Genomic DNA, 10,000 nt, shown 5'->3' with positions numbered 1-10,000 from the left:
TCAATTTTGGATGGAGTTTGAAATCACAGGTTGATTCAACTTGCATCACAGCAACTCCTATGATAACTCAGTAGTGTGAATGGTCCACACATGCCTGTATGCAGTCCGATGACGTCTGGGCGTGTCTGGGGAAGGTGGCCTGAGGATCTGCTCCCACACCTGGATCAGTGAGCCCCTGGACAGCCTGAAGTGATACTTGGCAGTTTTTTGAAGATCAGGTACATCATATCCCAGGGGTTCTCAATTGGATTCAGGTCTGGGGAACGTGAGGGCCAGTGAATGGCATCAATGCCTTCATCATTTAGAAATTAAACTTTCTCTACATACTCTAGCCACATCAGACCGGGCATTGTCATGGACCAGAAGGAAGCCAGGGTCTTATTTTATCCCAGTACCTAACAGCAGTATAAGAACCATTGGCAAGCACGTGAAAGTCTGCGCAACCCTCCAATATTCATCCCCAGACCATCACTGTCCCACCACCAAACCCATCTTGCTGTAAGATGTTGCATGCATGAACCTGTCCTTATCTGTGAATAGAACGGGCTCCAATGGTTGACCTGCCAATTCTGGTGTTTTCTTGTTAATGCCAATCGAGCTGCACTGTGCTGAACTGTGAGTACAGCTCCTCTAGAGGACGTAGGCCCTCATGCCACCCTCATAAAGTCTGTTTCTGAAAGTTTGGTCAAAAACATGCACACCAGTCCCCTGCTGGAGGTCATATTGTAGGCCTCTTCCTCCTCCAACACACTGATTCTTGTGATCGCACCTGTGGATGAGCTGGTCTACCTGTGCAAACTGACTGGGTTGCAGGTACTAGAAGTAGTGATAAAGACCCTAAGAAAATTCAAAACTAAAGACAAATCAGTCAGGAAGGATAAAGATCCGGGATAAACTGTTTGTAGCCATCACCTGCAAAACCATTCCCTTTTTGTGGATTGTCAGTCAGCTCCTGTAAGTTGTATGATTTTCAGATGTCATAGAGTGTATTCAGCCTTTACTATTTCAACCCTTAGTTTCAAGAGTGCTGATATGACAGTCCAGCAGAACAGGGACGTTTCACTGTTTGCATCACTCTGCTTCTCTGTGTTTGTTTCAGACAGCTTTATCTTTCGATTATTGTGCTCTGATTCAGTAAGACCAGATACATGTATTAAGAAAGGAAGAGGGGTCCATTTGAATAGCATGCTGTTATGCCTGTAGCTCTTTTTCTGTGGGTTTGATTCTTAACAGTGCTCTTCTTCCATGCAACACGTAATTAAGAAAGCCCAAGAAGATCAGGTTACAGAGCCTGAGACAGAGTTGAAAACTTAAACCACGGAGGCGATTTGCTAATGGAGAGATGCTTTGTTGTTACAGCTCTCCGCTCTTACTGTCATGTAATCTGTTGTGATCCTCTGCCTCTTGTGGCTTTACACCTAGTTAGTCCATCATAAAATCATCTGACATTGTCATTATTAGTCTGCAATTGCTCCCGGTAGTTTCAGATTATTCAGTCATTGATTGATTTTCTTTGCGATTACAGCTACAGCTTTCTTTGTGATTACTATTTTCATGAGAAAGGGCAATAAAATTGGAGAGAATGCCATCAGGATTCCATGTTGCCATGTTGATTTTGAATCTGAACTTGAATTGCCCGCTAGAGGACCACAGCTCAGAATGTCAGACCATGTGTGCTCTTGAAAAAGATTATTATACAGGTCTTAATGACTAGACCTGTATGCTACTATTGAAGTCCACTAGTGAATGTTTGTTTGTTTAATTTATTTATTTAACCACCTTAGCAGTCACCCAACCTTTTGGCAAAGGAGTGCAAAATGACATATCCAAAATAAAAGTGTTGCTGCTAATGAGTCCTTCTGACTACATACAAATCAAAGGTATCATTTGAAAGTTGACACTTGACAGTTTACTAGGAAAAACTCGTAATTACTCTAAAATTACTAGTAGAGAGATAAATAAGCTCAAACACAAGGATTTTTTTTTTTTTTTTAAATACACAAGGCAGAAATATATACGGACCTGAAAACGAATGCAAAATAAAGCCATATCTCTTGTACATGTATGTTTCAAATTTGAAGTTGATACAAGCAAAAATTACTTCTTTTTTTTACAAGCATTTAGTTCTGCGTATGTCTAGGCACCTTTCCAAAAAGGCCACTTGGAGACTCCAAAGGGACACTTGGTAACCACCTTTACCAAGAGTATAACAAGAGTAAAACAAGTTTGATCATTTCCACATATTTTCCCCTTAAAATATGACAAAGCTTCTCTGTAATATTTTTCATCCCTAAATGTTTTTAGAAATGCATTCATGTGCAGTTTTTTAAAGAGCTCCAAAAGAACACCAAAGTGACACTTGGTAATTTATAAGACGTTTACCAAAGTCTTTGTTCACTTTGAATCATTTAAAGGTTTAGAATAATAAAATACATTATTTAGCAAATAAAAAGTTATTTATATATTGCATATAGCTACAAACAACTGTTATTAGCATTCAACAAACTGTGATAAAAAATTCCCAAAACAACCCCCACACAAATGTCTTACTTACTAAGTATTGCACAGAGTTTGGCAGTGCTTTTCAAGTAAGGAGAGCTTTACTGTCATTATGTTATCAGAGTTGACTGTCAAGTAATGTTTCAAACAATTTCAGAAACTATATTACAAGATGCTGTTCATAATAGTATATTCACATACATTTACTTTACATATTGAATGCAGTGGCACAAAAGACAGAAAGGGACATTCAGGTCAGACAGAGAAACTTGGAGACGGTCCAGGAGTTATGAGTGTATGCATTACCGTGGTAATCTGTGTATCGTGTACTTCTGGAGGCAGCTAAAGATGTTGCAGCTAGGCAGGGATGTTTTGTCTGTTGTCCAGAGGCCTCTGGTACCCAGTCATCATCTGAAGTTTCATCACTGTTGAATCGCACAAAAAGGATTAAAAATACACTCAACACAACTGTTTATCTTACACATAGAAAAAATACAGCAATTTAACTTCATACCCACTATATTGTTGCCCTGATAGCACATTAACACCAGCTTACATATTTTCTATTCAAATTCAAAAAATCTTTCACATACAGTCATCTACCTCCATACACACTCTATTGTTTCCCTTATTGAAACATTTACATTACCAGCTAAAGACTCAGACTGCATTCAGACAATATTGATACCACAAAACATTTTCTTCTCTCACAAAACTACTTCTTACTCAAAACTAGACAACAAAAACTCACTAGTTGTAACGTTGTTACATGTATGCCTGTCCTATCTGTGTTAGTTTAGCTTGTGTTTCTCCCCAGTTCAGTTAATTAGTCATGTCAATCACCTGTGCCTTGTCATTCATTTACATTTTACATTTACATTTAATCATTTAGAGAGGGGAGAGTAATAGAAGCAACGAAACACACAAGGCCAACAACCTGTAAGAGCTGTAAGAAATCTCAATTAATTAGCACAGTACACCATTTGTTTGTTTTTTTTTATTTTTTTTATATATAGACATCTACAACAAAAACTCACGTACGCAAAATGCCGAACACTGGATTTTGATAGCTATGATAGCAACCCATTAGGACTAAGGCTGTTGCCCCAACTGTTGTCATTACCTGCACCTTGTTATCCTCAGTTATCCAGTGTATTTAATCCCTCAGTTTGCCCTCTGTGTTTGTCGGTACTTGTTCATGTGTAGCTGTGTTTCGTGTTTCCCTGAGTTTTTCATTAAAATACATGTTTCCTGTTCTCCTTCGTCTCCATAAGTTTTCTAAAATCACAGTTTGTAACAGAAGTACTGACCAAAACAGATTTTGTCGCGTTTTTTTTTCCCTTTTTTATGTTTGTTACCCCATCTTCCCATGGCCCTTCCCGACGTCCAACTCATCTGCTTGGAGCAAGGACACCGCCCGCTGGAAGCACACACCCGGGACTTTCTCCTGCTCGCGTGCCGGTCCCGTTTCTTGGACCGCTCGCTCAGTGTATTCTACTATGCCAGCCTGAGCGAGCGGTCGAAGGCACGCATTCCAGTGGGTGGTCGAAAGGAAGACTTCGCCCCATTCGTGGAGTGGGTGCTGGTAAACAACAACTCACCATTTACTCACTCAGCCAACCACCACCAGTGATTGACGCAACAGAGAAGTTGCACGAGCCCACCGCAGACCGTGGGGACTGGCCGCCACGGATGACGAGCCCGTACCGAGGACAAGGACAGAGGGTGTCATCGCCACGGAACCCGGATCACCAGCAAAGGTCTGACCAGGTGCGTGAGCCGGCAACGCCGAACATCACTGAGGGAGTCATTGTGGAGTTTGAGGGCTGGGAGGAAAGCTCCACCCACAACACCTCCACGGTGGATGAGCTGCAAGAAGTCCATGGCAGTTACACGGACAAACTGTTGACTTATCTTACTCCTCAGCTAATGATGGAGTCGCCTTATCTTACTCCTCAGCCAGTGATGGAGTCACCTTATCTTACTCCTCAGCTAATGATGGAGTGGCCTTATCTTACTCCTCAGCCAATGATGGAGTCGCTTTATCTTACTCCTCAGCCAATGATGGAGTCGCCTTATCTTACTCCTCAACCAATTTTGATTGTTTGTTCATTTGTTGTTGGATAAGTGTGTCTGTGTAGTGCTGAGGTGTGTATTATTAGTTTTGGTATATTCTCTGGGTGTGTGTGGGAGTTAGCATTTGTTGAGTTAGCATTTGTTTGGTCATTGCCACGTTGGAAGCGAGTTTGTTGGGGGCGTGGCCAGCGAGGTATTAAAAGCCTTGTGTGTTTGAAACATTTTGGCTAGAGAGAAGCAATTCAATTGACTGATAGACAACTACTCTGTAAGTGTTTGTAACTTTTCTCATTTGATTGTTTGTTCATTTGTTGTTGGATAAGTGTGTCTGTGTAGTGCTGAGGTGTGTATTATTAGTTTTGGTATATTCTCTGGGTGTGTGTGGGAGTTAGCATTTGTTGAGTTAGCATTTGTTTGGTCATTGCCACGTTGGAAGCGAGTTTGTTGGGGGCGTTCCCAGCTGCTTTCAATAACGATACTCAAGTGAGTATAAATAGCGTGATAGTCCGCGGCAGCGGAAGCGGCAGTGTGAAGCCCTCCTTGTGTGAAGACCGACGAGTGTAAAGACTTCAACTCTTCCCAGTGCAACTCCTCCCGAGCAAGGACCCCGGCAAGGCACTTGAGTATCATCTTCCTTTTCATTATTTGTGTTCGGCTCTAATTCCTATCTGGCCTTTTCACCATGTGCTTTCAAATCTCAACTATAACTACTAGCACTCGTAAATCACGCTCCGTACGCACGAGACGCCGTAATCCTAATAATTTGCGCTATATCCTAACATCCTCTGCTACTTTACTCTTTATTCCAATTGGTCTCTGGAATTGCCAGTCGGCTGTAAACAAAGCAGACTTTATTTCATCTATTGGGACTCATTCTCAGCTTAGCCTCATGGCCCTAACTGAGACCTGGATCAAACCAGAGGACACTGCCACTCCTGCAGCACTCTCAAGCAATTATACTTTTTCACACACTCCTCGGCCTATTGGGAGGGGTGGGGGTACTGGTTTGCTTATCTCAAATGATTGGAAATTTGATCCATTACCGTCTCTACCGGCCAATTCATTTGAATCGCACTCAATCACTGTTACTCACCCAGTTAAAATCCATGTGGTAGTGGTCTATCGTCCTCCAGGTCACCTCGGTAACTTTGTGGAGGAGTTGGATGTGTTACTTTCTAGCTTCCCTGAGGATGGCACTCCACTGATTCTGCTTGGCGACTTCAACATCCATCTTGATAAACACCTAGCTGCAGACTTCAGCACTCTACTGACTTCATTTGACCTTAAGTTAGTATCTACTACGGCTACTCACAGATCAGGTAACCAATTAGACCTGGTCTACACACGCAACTGCTCCACAGACAACACTTTAGTTTCTCCATTACACACCTCAGACCACTTTCTCATCACTCTTAACCTCATACTGACTCCTGATACAAAACGTACTCCTACACAGATTACCTTTCGGCGTAATCTACGCTCACTCTCTCCCTCTCGCCTATCCACTATGGTTTCATCTTCACTCCCTCCACCTGCTCAGTTCTCAGCACTGGACACTAACAGTGCTACTGACACTCTTTGCTCCACTCTAACATCCTCCTTAGACAGTTTTTGCCCCCTTTCATCCAGACCAGCCCGCCCCACCCCATCTGCCCCCTGGCTGTCTGAAGTTCTCCGTGAACATCGCTCTGGACTCAGGGCGGCAGAGAGGAAATTGCATAAATCTAAAAACAATACTGACCTTGCCTTTTATCAGTCTCTTCTCTCTTCTTTCTCTACAAATGTCTCCACTGCTAAAACAACATACTACCACAACAAAATCAACAATTGCTCTGACTCTCGCCAACTCTTTAAAACATTCTCCTCTCTCCTTTGTCCACCTCCTCCCCCTCCTTCATCAACTCTTACAGCTGATGACTTTGCATCATTTTTCACCAACAAAACAGCTCTCATTAGCAAACAGTTCTCCTCATCACTAACTGACACGCACATCTCAACAACTAACACGAACACGCTTCCATCCTTCTCTCCACTCTCCGAGGCAGATATTTCTAAACTCATCCTTTCCAATCACCCTACTACCTGTCCACTTGATCCTATTCCCACTCACCTCCTTCAGGCTATTTCTTCTTCAATCACTCCTGCACTCACTCACATTGTCAACACTTCTCTTCACACGGGAACCTTTCCCACAGCATTTAAGCAGGCTCGGGTAACCCCACTGCTTAAGAAACCCTCTCTGAATCCAGCACTTTTAGAAAACTACCGACCGGTATCCCTTCTGCCTTTCATTGCAAAGACCCTTGAGCGAGTTGTGTTCAATCAACTCTCTATGTTTCTTGAAAGGGACAACCTCCTAGACAACAACCAATCCGGCTTCAAAAGCGGCCATTCGACTGAGACGGCCTTGCTCTCGGTAACTGAGGCACTGAGACTGGCAAAAGCTGCTTCCAGATCCTCAGTGCTCATTCTGCTGGATCTGTCTGCTGCTTTTGACACAGTTAACCACCAGATCCTCCTGTCAACACTTAAGAGGACGGGGATCTCAGGATCTGCTCTCCAGTGGTTCAGGTCTTACCTCTCTGGTAGGTCCTACAGGGTGTCATGGAGAGGTGAAGTGTCTAAGTCTTATAATCTAGCTACTGGGGTTCCCCAGGGCTCAGTCCTTGGACCACTTCTCTTCTCCATCTACATGTCATCATTAGGTTCTGTCATTCAGAAACACGGCTTCTCCTATCACTGCTATGCGGATGACACTCAACTCTACTTCTCATTTCAACCAGATGATCCTACAGTCAGTGTTCGTATCGCTGCCTGTCTGACAGACATTTCTGACTGGATGAAAGAGCATCATCTTAAACTCAATCTTGCAAAGACAGAATTACTTGTTTTCTCAACCAACCCAGCACTTCATCAAAATTTCTCCATTCAGCTTGGTTCATCGACCATAACTCCATCAAGGACAGCAAGAAACCTTGGAGTTGTGATTGATGACCAGTTAAACTTCACTGACCACATTACTGCAACAGCCCGGTCCTGCAGATTTGCTTTATACAACATTAGAAAGATTAGACCCTTCCTATCAGAACAGGCTGCACAACTCCTGGTTCAAGCTCTTGTTCTCTCCAGACTGGATTATTGTAATGCTCTTCTGGCTGGGCTTCCAGCATGCACTATCAAACCCTTGCAGCTGATCCAGAATGCAGCGGCGAGAGTGGTCTTTAATGAGCCGAAGAGAGCGCATGTTACGCCTCTCTTCATCAAACTGCACTGGTTGCCAATGGCTGCTCGCATCAAATTCAAGGCACTAGTTATCGCCTACAAAACAACCTCTGGCTCGGCACCAATATACCTAAATTCACTTGCTCAGACTTACACACCCTCCAGAAGCTTGCGTTCTGCGAACGAGCGGCGCCTCGTGGTTCCATCCCAAAGAGGCATGAAATCGCTCTCACGGACATTTTCCTGGACCGTTCCTACCTGGTGGAATGACCTGCCGATCTCAATTCGTGCTGCCGAGTCTGTAGCCATTCTTAAAAAACATCTTAAGACACATCTTTTCCATTTGCACTTGACCAATACAGAATAGCACTTACTGATCACCACAGCAACGACCAAAAGCGTACACTCCGGGATCATATCTACGTCTCTCATCCGGATTTGCGCCTTCAGGCGGGTATGTTACATAGTAATCATAACTATCAGAATCCAGTGTTCTGTATATTGCGTACGTGAGTTTTTGTTGTAGATGGCTATTGCTGCGCGTTTAGCTAGAATACAAAACCAACCCATTGGGCCACTGAATCTGCATTAACGACAACAGCTGGGGCAACAGCCTTAGTCCTAATGGGTTGTAGCTATCTTAGCTATCAAAATCCAGTGTTCGGCACTGTGCGGACGTGAGTTTTTGTTGTAGATGTCTGTCTTTTAAAAAAAAAAAAAAAAAAAAAAAAAAATTGTGTATTGTGCTAATTAATTGAGATTTCTTACAGCTCTTACAGGTTTTTGGCCTTGTCTGTTCCGTTGCTTCTATTACTCTCCCCTTTTTTGTAAGTCGCTTTGGATAAAAGCGTCTGCTAAATGATTATATGTAAATGTAAATGTAAATAATGGAGTCGCCTTATCTTACTCCTCAACCAATAATGGAGTCGCCTTATCTTACTCCTCAGCCAATGATGGCGTCGCCTTATCTTACTCCTCAGCCAATGATGGAGTCACCTTATCTTACTCCTCAACCAATGATGGAGTCACCTTATCTTACTCCTCAACCAATAATGGAGTCGCCTTATCTTATTCCTCAACCAATAATGGACTCGCCGTATCTTACTCCTCAGCCAATGATGGAGTCGCCTTATCTTTCTCCTCAACCAATAATGGAGTCGCCTTATCTTACTCCTCAGCCAATGATGGAGTCGCCTTATCTTTCTCCTCAACCAATAATGGAGTCGCCGTATCTTACTCCTCAGCCAATGATGGAGTCGCCTTATCTTTCTCCTCAACCAATAATGGAGTCGCCGTATCTTACTCCTCAGCCAATGATGGAGTCGCCTTATCTTTCTCCTCAACCAATAATGGAGTCGCCTTATCTTATTCCCCAACCAATAATAGAGTCGCCGTATCTTACTCCTCAGCTAATGATGGAGTCACCTTATCTTATTCCCCAACCAATAATAGAGTCGCCGTATCTTACTCCTCAGCTAATGATGGAGTCACCTTATTTTACTCCTCAATCAATAATGGAGTTGCCTTATCTTACTCCTCAGCCAATGATGGAGTCACCTTATCTTACTCCTCAATCAATAATGGAGTTGCCTTATCTTACTCCTCAACCAATAATGGAGTCGCCTTATCTTACTCCTCAGCCAATGATGGCGTCACCTTATCTTACTCCTCAACCAATAATAGAGTCGCCGTATCTTACTCCTCAGCCAATGATGGAGTCGCCTTATCTTACTCCTCAACCAATAATGGAGTCGCCTTATCTTACTCCTCAACCAATAATGGAGTCGCCTTATCTTACTCCTCAGCCAATGATGGAGTCACCTTATCTTACTCCTCAATCAATAATGGAGTCGCCTTATCTTACTCCTCAGCCAATGATGGAGTCACCTTATCTTACTCCTCAACCAATAATGGAGTCGCCTTATCTTACTCCTCAGCCAATGATGGCGTCACCTTATCTTACTCCTCAGCCAATGATGGAGTCACCTTATCTTACTCCTCAGCCAATGATGGAGTCGCCTTATCTTACTCCTCAGCCAATGATGGCGTTGCCTTATCTTACTCCTCAGCCAATGATGGCGTCGCCTTATCTTACTCCTCAGCCAATGATGGAGTCACCTTATCTTACTCCTCAATCAATAATGGAGTTGCCTTATCTTACTCCTCAACCAATAATAGAGTCGCCGTATCTTACTCCTCAGCC

The 10,000-nt window shown here is 43.2% G+C and overlaps 1 protein-coding gene across 5 annotated transcripts in view; it reads left to right on the top strand.

The window, feature by feature from the left end:
* plcb1l (phospholipase C beta 1-like) overlaps positions 1-10,000 on the top strand; it is a 140,993-nt gene that overhangs the window by 7,110 nt on the left and 123,883 nt on the right. The gene's annotated exons all lie outside the window — the stretch shown is intronic.

This window comes from Pseudorasbora parva, chromosome 15 (genome assembly GCF_024679245.1).
Source record: "Pseudorasbora parva isolate DD20220531a chromosome 15, ASM2467924v1, whole genome shotgun sequence".
Lineage (NCBI taxonomy): Eukaryota > Metazoa > Chordata > Actinopteri > Cypriniformes > Gobionidae > Pseudorasbora > Pseudorasbora parva.
Note: the sequence above shows the minus strand (reverse complement) of the source record. Positions and strands in the feature narration are given on the sequence as shown.